The sequence below is a fragment of the Gossypium arboreum genome, chromosome 2 (assembly GCF_025698485.1).
Source record: "Gossypium arboreum isolate Shixiya-1 chromosome 2, ASM2569848v2, whole genome shotgun sequence".
Lineage (NCBI taxonomy): Eukaryota > Viridiplantae > Streptophyta > Magnoliopsida > Malvales > Malvaceae > Gossypium > Gossypium arboreum.
This window is the reverse complement of record NC_069071.1, coordinates 53,285,947-53,298,552: the sequence shown is the minus strand read 5'-3', so window position 1 is coordinate 53,298,552 and position 12,606 is coordinate 53,285,947. Positions and strand designations below refer to the sequence as shown.

Here is a 12,606-nt window from a genome sequence, read left to right as displayed (position 1 = left end):
GCTAACTGCATCACAGTCGCTTTAAAAATCATATCTCGAGTTACGAAACTCGAAATCCAATTCCGTAAATTTTTCCTGAAACTAGACTCATATATATATCTACTAATTTTTTTCTAGAATTTTTGGTTGGGCCAATTAGTACAGTTTATTAGTTAAAGTCTCCCTTGTTTCAGGGTTCAACTACTCTGACCTCTGTGTATTACGAATCAGATATCTCCTGTACAGAGCTTCAATGACTATGCCGTTTGTCTCTAATAAAACTAGACTCAATAAGGAATCTGTACATATAAAGTGTGATTTCTAATTATCTTTGTAAAATTTATGGTGAATTTCCAAAGTCAGAACAGGGGATCCAGAAATCGCTCTGGCCCTGTTTCACAAAAATTTAAACATCTTATAAAATATAGCTCATATACCTGTTTCGCTTATTCCATATGAAAATAGACTCATCAAGCTTCGATTCCATAACTTATTCATTATTTAATTCCATTTCTACTATTTTTAGTGATTTTTTAAACTCACGTTACTGCTGCTGTCTGAATCTATTTTATGGTAAATTTTACCTATTTCATGGTTTCCATGGATTAGCTAGCAATTTGACATACATAATACCAAATATGATCATGATTAGCCATTCCAATGGCTAATCATTACCAAGAATTTCTATTTCCATACCACTCAATAACCATATCATAAGACCATATATACAAAATGATTATAATGCTATACATGCCATACTCAAAATATACAAGCCATTATGCCAAGATGGTATACGGATAGTGTGAGCGTGCCTCCGACCGTTTCCGATTTCCGAGCTGGCTTGTCAACACTACAAGGAATGAAAAGGAGGAGTAAGCATAAATGCTTAGTAAGCTCACATGCAAATATCAAGTAACATAACCATATAAGCAAACATAAAACATCATTTGCATAATCATCACCAAGACATTCATATCACCTTTTCATTTATCATCTTACCATATTGTTGTTATATTGAGTTTTCAACCCGAGGGTTAAGTACATACCTGTTCAAAGTATCCATTTCACAACACTTACCAATACGTCCCTTTCATCTTGAGTATTCCTCCATTTGAGTAGAACTTTACCCGTTGAACACATCGGAATATAATTCGGATACATGGATAACTTGCACATAAGTGCCACATATTCAATCAAGCAATCATGTAACCCGCCCATAAGCGAACTCGGACTCAACTCAACGAGCTCAGGCGTCAGATCCATAAGTGAACTCGGACTCAACTCAACGAGTTCGGATGCCTAGTTACATCTCACGAACTCGGACTCAACTCAACGAGTTCGGACGCCGCATCCATAAGTGAACTCGGACTCAACTCAACGAGTTCGGATGCCCAAATATCCCAAAGACATGTCACTTGTATCCTAACCCATTCCTAAGGTTCAACGGGACCTTTTCCCAATCATGTGTCTCAACCATCTTCTACGGAATGCCGATACCGATACTCGGTAGTATTTCATATTTTCCAAGTATATCACATAATTTGACATATTATCAAACAATTATCACAAGTATAATATTTCATAATAATTATCATATCATTTAAAAACATTAAAACATTTAAAATAATAACTATGTTACCAACATTTACATATGAACTTACCTCGTATGCTAAAATGGCTATTTTACCATTTCGTCCACAACTTGGTATTTTCCCCATTTTAGCCCGAATTTCAAGTTTCCTTGCTCTATCATTTAAAATATAGTCTAATTAGGACTCACATTATTCAAATTGACCTAAAATCATATTTTGGAAAAATTACAATTTTTCCCTAAACTTTTGCATATTTGCACTTTTGCCCCAAAGCTCGTAAATTAAAATTCAGCCTATTTTATTATGTTTTATGACATGCTGATCATTTTTCCTTCTATGGCAACATCAAATTCTCACTCTAACATGTACTTATGACTATTAGGTATTTTTACCGATTAAGCCCTTTTGCCCGCTTTTCACTTAAAACCGAGTAGCACAAGTTGTCTAACATAATTTAAAACCTCATATTCTATCATAAAACACCAAAATACACAAATTTCACCTATGGGTATTTTTCCAAATATAAACCCTAGGTTAAATTATTGCTAGCATAAGCTAAATCGAGCTACGGGACTCCAAAAACGTAAAAATCATTAAAACGAGGCTAGAACGGACTTACAATCGAGCTTGGAAGCTTGAAAACCCTAGCCATGGTTTCTCCTTGCTATATTCGGCCATGGGGTTGAAGATGAGCAAAATTGGCTTTTAATTTTGTATTTTAATTCATTTTACCCCTAAATGACCAAAATGCCCTTACTACTAAACTTTCCAAAATTCCATCCATGTCCAATTTTTTGTCCATAGACTTAGAAATTGGTAAAATTACTCTTTAAGGACCTCTAATTAATAATCTAATTCAATTTTATGCAAAATACTTCTAGAACACAAGTTTTGCAATTTATTCAATTTAGTCCCAAATTTCAAATTAAGCACTTTATGCATAAAATTTCTTCACGAAATTTTCACACAATCATGCAATCATATCATAGACCTTAAAATAATCATAAAATAATTATTTCTATATCGGATTTTGTGGTCACGAAACCACTATTCCGACTAGGCCCAAAATCGATATTACAACTCTCCCCCCTCGTGGATTTTCGCCCCAAAATCTTACCGTAAAAGTGGTCTTCACTTTTAATCTCATATTTGGTGTCAAGAACTTGCACTTAGACTGCATCCAATACATCTCTTCAATTTCTCATATGATCTAAAAGCTTACAGCCTCAACTCTCAACTGTTTTAAATTTTCAACCCTTCTCAATTTCCCATGATATCATGACATAAAACCCGGATCTCAACTTGATTTAATGGAGACCTAATTCCAAGAAATCCAACAATCAAAGAGACCTGAAATTCCATGAATCGATGAGTAGGAATTCATTCAATACAGATGTGATTTATAGATCTCGCCAAACATTTAACAATAGGATACATCACATTTTCCTCTTTCCGCCATAGAAATAATTCGATATGGCCTCAAGAATAATCCTTCTCATTTCCATCCCAATATCAACATTGACAAGGATAATTTTGATAGATCCCAATGCTCGCTTTAACCCCTTTAACAACTCCGATTTTATGTAACATCGGATGCTCTAAACTATCACATTACCTCACCGTCTTGAAACACATCACAATTCATACAACAATACATTCTTGAAAGTCGAAGTCTTTGCTCAATGTAGACTAGTCTAGTTCGACGCTTCAGCTTACCAATATTCTCATCTATCCGAACTCTGTCAACATGTAATAAACTTTTCAGCTTTCACAAGATGGAAACCTTATCATTCGTAGTGACTTAAACTAATATTCAACTCTTTCTATTAACTATACACTTCTCGCTCAAACTATTTACTCTTTTATCCGTACAAAATGAAATTCTATTATTAGACTTGGGAAAATAATCCCGACATAATTGTCACATGAAATCTTTCAAATAAATAATTTACCATACCGACTAAAACTCGCGCTTTTATCACCTATGCCTTTATGATGTCAAATCCTTACACGTAAATTAGAAAAATCCCAATACTAAAATCACCACATTACCAAGATCAAATTAGAAGTATAGTCATATTTGACATGATTATCATGGGTGCGAACCCACTTGAACATGAGTCGAATTGACAAATTATGGAACAAAGATAACAAGAAAACCGAATAAAGAAATCCAAGATAGAGAAACCCGAATAAAGAAATCCGAATAAAGAGATCCAGGATAAAGAAACCCAAGATACGATACTATGCCGAGAATCGAAAACCAAATTCATAGAGAAAATACGTAATACCTCGATAATTCTTCAAAGAAAGAAAGTCCAAAAGAAAACATCATTTAATCCCATCAAATCAAATATAACAAGATCAATATATCTTCCCATACATATATATCGATGAAGCATCAAGTAGAAGAAACAGAATCATAATATCATATGAATTCTCTCATCAATTCTTATCGATTTAAATGAAATAGAATACCCAATGAAATAGAGCAATATAAATTATAAACCAATCAGACTACCAATGCTTTCATCCAACACGAAAATTAGAAGACATTCCCATATAACAAGAATTTCTTCAAGATCAATAGCCATAGAAATATTTCGAGAATGGGTGAACACATAGAACATCTCAAAAGAGATCTAAATCATCCTGGTCATAATGTCACACTCGGATAATTCACATTTGAAATATCATTTCCCAACTAGTTCTCGTCACAAATTTCATATTAAATCATTCACTAAAGAATGTCAGATTCTGAATAAATTTCGATTTACACTTTTCTCGACCTTGCACTTGAGTAATTCGATTTACCAAAGAGAATTCCTTCTCTAACGGGACAAGGCATAATTCCAATAATCTTTATATCAATCCGATACTTTCTGCTCGACTTTACTTATCAGCTCATTTTCAATCTCGAATCATACTTATAATTATTCTATCACCGAACTCTTTGGGTTCTCAACCGAAACTTATTCAATACAAATCTCATGAAATTCCATTATAAGTACCACTTGTGGTAAGGGGAGGGTTGTAGGACCTCCGACTCGACTTTCTTATACATACACATATGATACAACTTCCATCATCATAGTAACATCATCAAAATCATGTCATTCATTCATGTTGGCTTACACCAATTTTCCTATTGTCCCATTTAGACAATATACTTATGCATACATTCTATGTTTTCTAGACACTTTACTTATCCATTCATTTAATTAAATTAATTCATGCTCATGACATTATATAAGGCCAAACAAACATAGATATTTGCATCACAATCACAACTTTCATTTTGTGCATCATCATGTACATATCATTACAATTATATAATTCAGGTCCAACAATTTAACATAGATAAGTTCATTTCATTATAATCCTTTATCTCATAAAAAAATTGTATATCATTAACATTCATCAACATTCAACGTCCAATCAAGACAAGGACATTTTCATTCGTATTATGATATTATGACCTTTATTCATACCTCTACTACTTTCTATTTATTCCGTTCATCTTATCAAGTAAGCCACATACACTACATCGTATGAGCATTAAGCAAATATGGATATTTATCACAACATGAACTTTCATCTCACATATTATCACATATGTATCATAAACTTTTATTCATACTTTTCTGAACCGAGACTTATCATAATCATAACTTACTCAAATACCTTCACATAACTGTGAAAATGGTCGGCACAGCTCGGTTGGAGAGTACCCTGTCTAAATAAGACGGTACTCATACGCGTTGGAAGATATCACACTATCACGCATCGCTGGCATGTATAGCTAAACTTTTACAAATGCTAGGTTAGTCCGAGAACCGACTAAACCTGCTCGATACCACTAAATGTAACACCCCATACCCGATACCGCTGTTTGAGTCGAACACGAGGTGTTAACGGACTTAATTCATTAATTAAACAGCTCATACAATTCATTTTAAAATTTCCAGACAAGCTGGCTAACTGCATCACAGTCGCTTTAAAATCATATCTCGAGTTACGAAACTCGAAATCCAATTCCGTAAATTTTTCCTGAAACTAGACTCATATATATATCTACTAATGTTTTTCTAGAATTTTGGTTGGGCCAATTAGTACAGTTTATTAGTTAAAGTCTCCCTTGTTTCAGGGTTCAACTACTCTGACCTCTGTGTATTACGAATCAGATATCTCCTGTACAGAGCTTCAATGACTATGCCGTTTGTCTCTAATAAAACTAGACTCAATAAGGAATCTGTACATATAAAGTGTGATTTCTAATTATCTTTGTAAAATTTATGGTGAATTTCCAAAGTCAGAACAGGGATCCAGAAATCGCTCTGGCCCTGTTTCACAAAAATTTAAACATCTTATAAAATATAGCTCATATACCTGTTTCGCTTATTCCATATGAAAATAGACTCATCAAGCTTCGATTCCATAACTTATTCATTATTTAATTCCATTTCTACTATTTTTAGTGATTTTTTAAACTCACGTTACTGCTGCTGTCTGAATCTATTTTATGGTAAATTTTACCTATTTCATGGTTTCCATGGATTAGCTAGCAATTTGACATACATAATACCAAATATGATCATGATTAGCCATTCCAATGGCTAATCATTACCAAGAATTTCTATTTCCATACCACTCAATAACCATATCATAAGACCATATATACAAAATGATTATAATGCTATACATGCCATACTCAAAATATACAAGCCATTATGCCAAGATGGTATACTGGATAGTGTGAGCGTGCCTCCGACCGCTTCCGATTTCGAGCTGGCTTGTCAACACTACAAGGAATGAAAAGGAGGGAGTAAGCATAAATGCTTAGTAAGCTCACATGCAAATATCAAGTAACATAACCATATAAGCAAACATAAAACATCATTTGCATAATCATCACCAAGACATTCATATCACCTTTTCATTTATCATCTTACCATATTGTTGTTATATTGAGTTTTCAACCCGAGGGTTAAGTACATACCTGTTCAAAGTATCCATTTCACAACACTTACCAATACGTCCCTTTCATCTTGAGTATTCCTCCATTTGAGTAGAACTTTACCCGTTGAACACATCGAATATAATTCGGATACATGGATAACTTGCACATAAGTGCCACATATTCAATCAAGCAATCATGTAACCCGCCCATAAGCGAACTCGGACTCAACTCAACGAGCTCGGGCGTCGCATCCATAAGTGAACTCGGACTCAACTCAACGAGTTCGGATGCCTAGTTACATCTCACGAACTCGGACTCAACTCAACGAGTTCGGACGCCGCATCCATAAGTGAACTCGGACTCAACTCAACGAGTTCGGATGCCCAAATATCCCAAAGGACATGTCACTTGTATCCTAATCCATTCCTAAGGTTCAACGGACCTTTTTCCCAATCATGTGTCTCAACCATCTTCTACGGAATGCCGATACCGATACTCGGTAGTATTTCATATTTTCCAAGTATATCACATAATTTGACATATTATCAAACAATTATCACAAGTATAATATTTCATAATAATTATCATATCATTTAAAAACATTAAAACATTTAAAATAATAACTATGTTACCAACATTTACATATGAACTTACCTCGTATGCGAAAATGGCTATTTTTACCATTTCGTCCCACAACTTGGTATTTTCCCCATTTTAGCCCAATTTCAAGTTTCCTTGCTCTATCATTTAAAATATAGTCTAATTAGGACTCACATTATTCAAATTGACCTAAAATCATATTTTGGAAAAATTACAATTTTTCCCTAAACTTTTGCATATTTGCACTTTTGCCCCAAAGCTCGTAAATTAAAATTCAGCCTATTTTATTATGTTTTATGACATGCTGATCATTTTTCCTTCTATGGCAACATCAAATTCTCACTCTAACATGTACTTATGACTATTAGGTATTTTTACCGATTAAGCCCTTTTGCCCGCTTTCACTTAAAACCGAGTAGCACAAGTTGTCTAACATAATTTAAAACCTCATATTCTATCATAAAACACCAAAATACACAAATTTCACCTATGGGTATTTTTCCAAATATAAACCCTAGGTTAAATTATTGCTAGCATAAGCTAAATCGAGCTACCGGACTCCAAAACGTAAAAATCATTAAAAACGAGGCTAGAACGGACTTACAATCGAGCTTGGAAGCTTGAAAACCCTAGCCATGGTTTCTCCTTGCTATATTCGGCCATGGGGTTGAAGATGAGCAAAATTGGCTTTTAATTTTGTATTTTAATTCATTTTACCCTAAATGACCAAAATGCCCTTACTACTAAACTTTCCAAAATTCCATCCATGTCCAATTTTTTGTCCATAGACTTAGAAATTGGTAAAATTACTCTTTAAGGACCTCTAATTAATAATCTAATTCAATTTTATGCAAAATACTTCTAGAACACAAGTTTTGCAATTTATTCAATTTAGTCCCAAATTTCAAATTAAGCACTTTATGCATAAAATTTCTTCACGAAATTTTCACACAATCATGCAATCATATCATAGACCTTAAAATAATCATAAAATAATTATTTCTATATCGGATTTTGTGGTCACGAAACCACTATTCCGACTAGGCCCAAAATCGGATATTACAACTCTCCCCTTCGTGATTTTCGTCCCCAAAATCTTACCGTAAAAGTGGTCTTCACTTTTAATCTCATATTTGGTGTCAAGAACTTGCACTTAGACTGCACCTCCAATACATCTCTTCAATTTCTCATATGATCTAAAAGCTTACGCCTCAACTCTCAACTGTTCTTAAATTTTCAACCCTTCTCAATTTCCCATGATATCATGACATAAAACCCGGATCTCAACTTGATTTAATGGAGACCTAATTCCAAGAAATCCAACAATCAAAGAGACTCGAAATTCCATGAATCGATGAGTAGGAATTCATTCAATACGATGTGATTTATAGATCTCGCCAAACATTTAACAATAGGATACATCACATTTTCCTCTTTCCGCCATAGAAATAATTCGATATGGCCTCAAGAATAATCCTTCTCATTTCCATCCCAATATCAACATTGACAAGGATAATTTTGATAGATCCCAATGCTCGGCTTTAACCCCTTTAACAACTCCGATTTTATGTAACATCGGATGCTCTAAACTATCACATTACCTCACCGTCTTGAAACACATCACAATTCATACAACAATACATTACCGAAAGTCGAAGTCTTTGCTCAATGTAGACTAGTCTAGTTCGACGCTTGATTACCAATATTCTCATCTATCCAACTCACAACATGTAATAAACTTTTCAGCTTTCACAAGATGGAAACCTTATCATTCGTAGTGACTTAAACTAATATTCAACTCTTTCTATTAAATATACACTTCTCGCTCAAACTATTTACTCTTTTATCCGTACAAAATGAAATTCTATTATTAGACTTGGGAAAAATAATCCCGACATAATTGTCACATGAAATCTTTCAAATAAATAATTTACCATACCGACTAAAACTCGCGCTTTTATCACCTATGCCTTTATCGATGTCAAATCCTTACACGTAAATTAGAAAAATCCCAATACTAAAATCACCACATTACCAAGATCAAATTAGAAGTATAGTCATATTTGACATGATTATCATGGGCTGCAGAACCCACTTGAACATGAGTCGAATTGACAAATTATGGAACAAAGATAACAAGAAAACCGAATAAAGAAATCCAAGATAGAGAAACCCGAATAAAGAAATCCGAATAAAGAGATCCAGATAAAGAAACCCAAGATACGATACTATGCCGAGAATCGAAAACCAAATTCATAGAGAAAATACGAATACCTCGATAATTCTTCAAAGAAAGAAAGTCCAAAAGAAAACATCATTTAATCCCACCGAAATCAAATATAACAAGATCAATATATCTTCCCATACATATATATCGATGAAGCATCAAGTAGAAGAAACAGAATCATAATATCATATGAATTCTCTCATCAATTCTTATCGATTTAAATGAAATAGAATACCCAATGAAATAGAGCAATATAAATTATAAACCAATCAGACTACCAATGCTTTCATCCAACACGAAAATTAGAAGACATTCCCATATAACAAGAATTTCTTCGTAAGATCAATAGCCATAGAAATATTTCGAGAATGGGTGAACACATAGAACATCTCAAAAGAGATCGCTAAATCTGTCCGGTCATAATCTGTCACACTCGGATAATTCACATTTGAAATATCATTTCCCCAACTAGTTCTGCCGTCACAAATTTCATATTAAATCATTCACTAAAGAATGTCGGCTTCGAATAAATTTCGATTTACACTTTTCTCGACCTTGCACTTGAGTAATTCGATTTACCAAAGAGAATTCCTTCTCTAACTGACAAAGGTATAATTCCAATAATCTTTATATCAATCCGATACTTTCGCTCGACTTTACTTATCAGCTCATTTTCAATCTCGAATCATACTTATAATTATTCTATCATTGAACTCTTTGGGTTCTCAACCGAAACTTATTCAATACAAATCTCATGAAATTCCATTATAAGTACCACTTTGTGGTAAGGGGAGGGTTGTAGGACCTCCGACTCGACTTTCTTATACATACACATATGATACAACTTCCATCATCATAGTAACATCATCAAAATCATGTCATTCATTCATGTTGGCTTACACCAATTTTCCTATTGTCCCATTTAGACAATATACTTATGCATACATTCTATGTTTTCTAGACAGCTTTACTTATCCATTCATTTAATTAAATTAATTCATGCTCATGACATTATATAAGGCCAAACAAACATAGATATTTGCATCACAATCACAACTTTCATTTTGTGCATCATCATGTACATATCATTACAATCATATAATTCAGTCCAACAATTTAACATAGATAAGTTCATTTCATTATAATCCTTTATCTCATAAAAATTGTATATCATTAACATTCATCAACATTCAACGTCCAATCAAGACAAGGACATTTTCATTCAGATTATGATATTATGACCTTTATTCATACCTCTACTACTTTCTATTTATTCCGTTCATCTTATCAAGTAAGCCACATACACTACATCGTATGAGCATTAAGCAAATATGGATATTTATCACAACATGAACTTTCATCTCACATATTATCACATATGTATCATAAACTTTTATTCATACTTTTCTGAACCGAGACTTATCATAATCATAACTTACTCAAATACCTTCACATAACTGTGAAAATGGTCGGCATACTTTCGGTTGGAGAGTACCTGCCTAAATAAGACGGTACTCATACGCGTCGGAAGATATCACACTATCACGATCGCTGGCATGTATAGCTAAACTTTTACAAATGCTAGGTTAGTCCGAGAACCGACTAAACCTGCTCGATACCACTAAATGTAACACCCCATACCCGATACCGCTGTTTGGAGTCGAACACGAGGTGTTAACGGACTTAATTCATTAATTAAACAGCTCATACAATTCATTTTAAAATTTCCAGACAAGCTGGCTAACTGCATCACAGTCGCTTTAAAAATCATATCTCGAGTTACGAAACTCGAAATCCAATTCCGTAAATTTTTCCTGAAACTAGACTCATATATATATCTACTAATGTTTTTCTAGAATTTTTGGTTGGGCCAATTAGTACAGTTTATTAGTTAAAGTCTCCCTTGTTTCAGGGTTCAACTACTCTGACCTCTGTGTATTACGAATCAGATATCTCCCTGTACAGAGCTTCAATGACTATGCCGTTTGTCTCTAATAAAACTAGACTCAATAAGGAATCTGTACATATAAAGTGTGATTTCTAATTATCTTTGTAAAATTTATGGTGAATTTCCAAAGTCAGAACAGGGGATCCAGAAATCGCTCTGGCCCTGTTTCACAAAAATTTAAACATCTTATAAAATATAGCTCATATACCTGTTTCGCTTATTCCATATGAAAATAGACTCATCAAGCTTCGATTCCATAACTTATTCATTATTTAATTCCATTTCTACTATTTTTAGTGATTTTTTAAACTCACGTTACTGCTGCTGTCTGAATCTATTTTATGGTAAATTTTACCTATTTCATGGTTTCCATGGATTAGCTAGCAATTTGACATACATAATACCAAATATGATCATGATTAGCCATTCCAATGGCTAATCATTACCAAGAATTTCTATTTCCATACCACTCAATAACCATATCATAAGACCATATATACAAAATGATTATAATGCTATACATGCCATACTCAAAATATACAAGCCATTATGCCAAGATGGTATACGGATAGTGTGAGCGTGCCTCCGACCGCTTCCGATTTCCGAGCTGGCTTGTCAACACTACAAGGAATGAAAAGGAGGAGTAAGCATAAATGCTTAGTAAGCTCACATGCAAATATCAAGTAACATAACCATATAAGCAAACATAAAACATCATTTGCATAATCATCACCAAGACATTCATATCACCTTTTCATTTATCATCTTACCATATTGTTGTTATATTGAGTTTTCAACCCGAGGGTTAAGTACATACCTGTTCAAAGTATCCATTTCACAACACTTACCAATACGTCCCTTTCATCTTGAGTATTCCTCCATTTGAGTAGAACTTTACCCGCTGAACACATCGAATATAATTCGGATACATGGATAACTTGCACATAAGTGCCACATATTCAATCAAGCAATCATGTAACCCGCCCATAAGCGAACTCGGACTCAACTCAACGAGCTCGGGCGTTCAGATCCATAAGTGAACTCGGACTCAACTCAACGAGTTCGGATGCCTAGTTACATCTCACGAACTCGGACTCAACTCAACGAGTTGGACGCCGCATCCATAAGTGAACTCGGACTCAACTCAACGAGTTCGGATGCCCAAATATCCCAAAGACATGTCACTTGTATCCTAACCCATTCCTAAGGTTCAACGGACCTTTTCCCAATCATGTGTCTCAACCATCTTCTACGGAATGCCGATACCGATACTCTGGTAGTATTTCATATTTTCCAAGTA

At 34.1% G+C, this 12,606-nt stretch overlaps 1 long non-coding RNA gene across 1 annotated transcript; it reads right to left on the bottom strand.

Moving 5' to 3' along the window:
• Positions 1 to 545: 545 nt before the first annotated feature.
• LOC128285491 (uncharacterized) lies at positions 546 to 7,224 on the bottom strand. Its single transcript, XR_008275942.1, has 2 exons — positions 7,186 to 7,224; positions 546 to 829 (listed from the first exon to the last, which is right to left on the bottom strand). It is a non-coding gene; the product is annotated as an uncharacterized LOC128285491 (long non-coding RNA).
• Between the last annotated feature and the right edge of the window lie 5,382 nt (positions 7,225 to 12,606).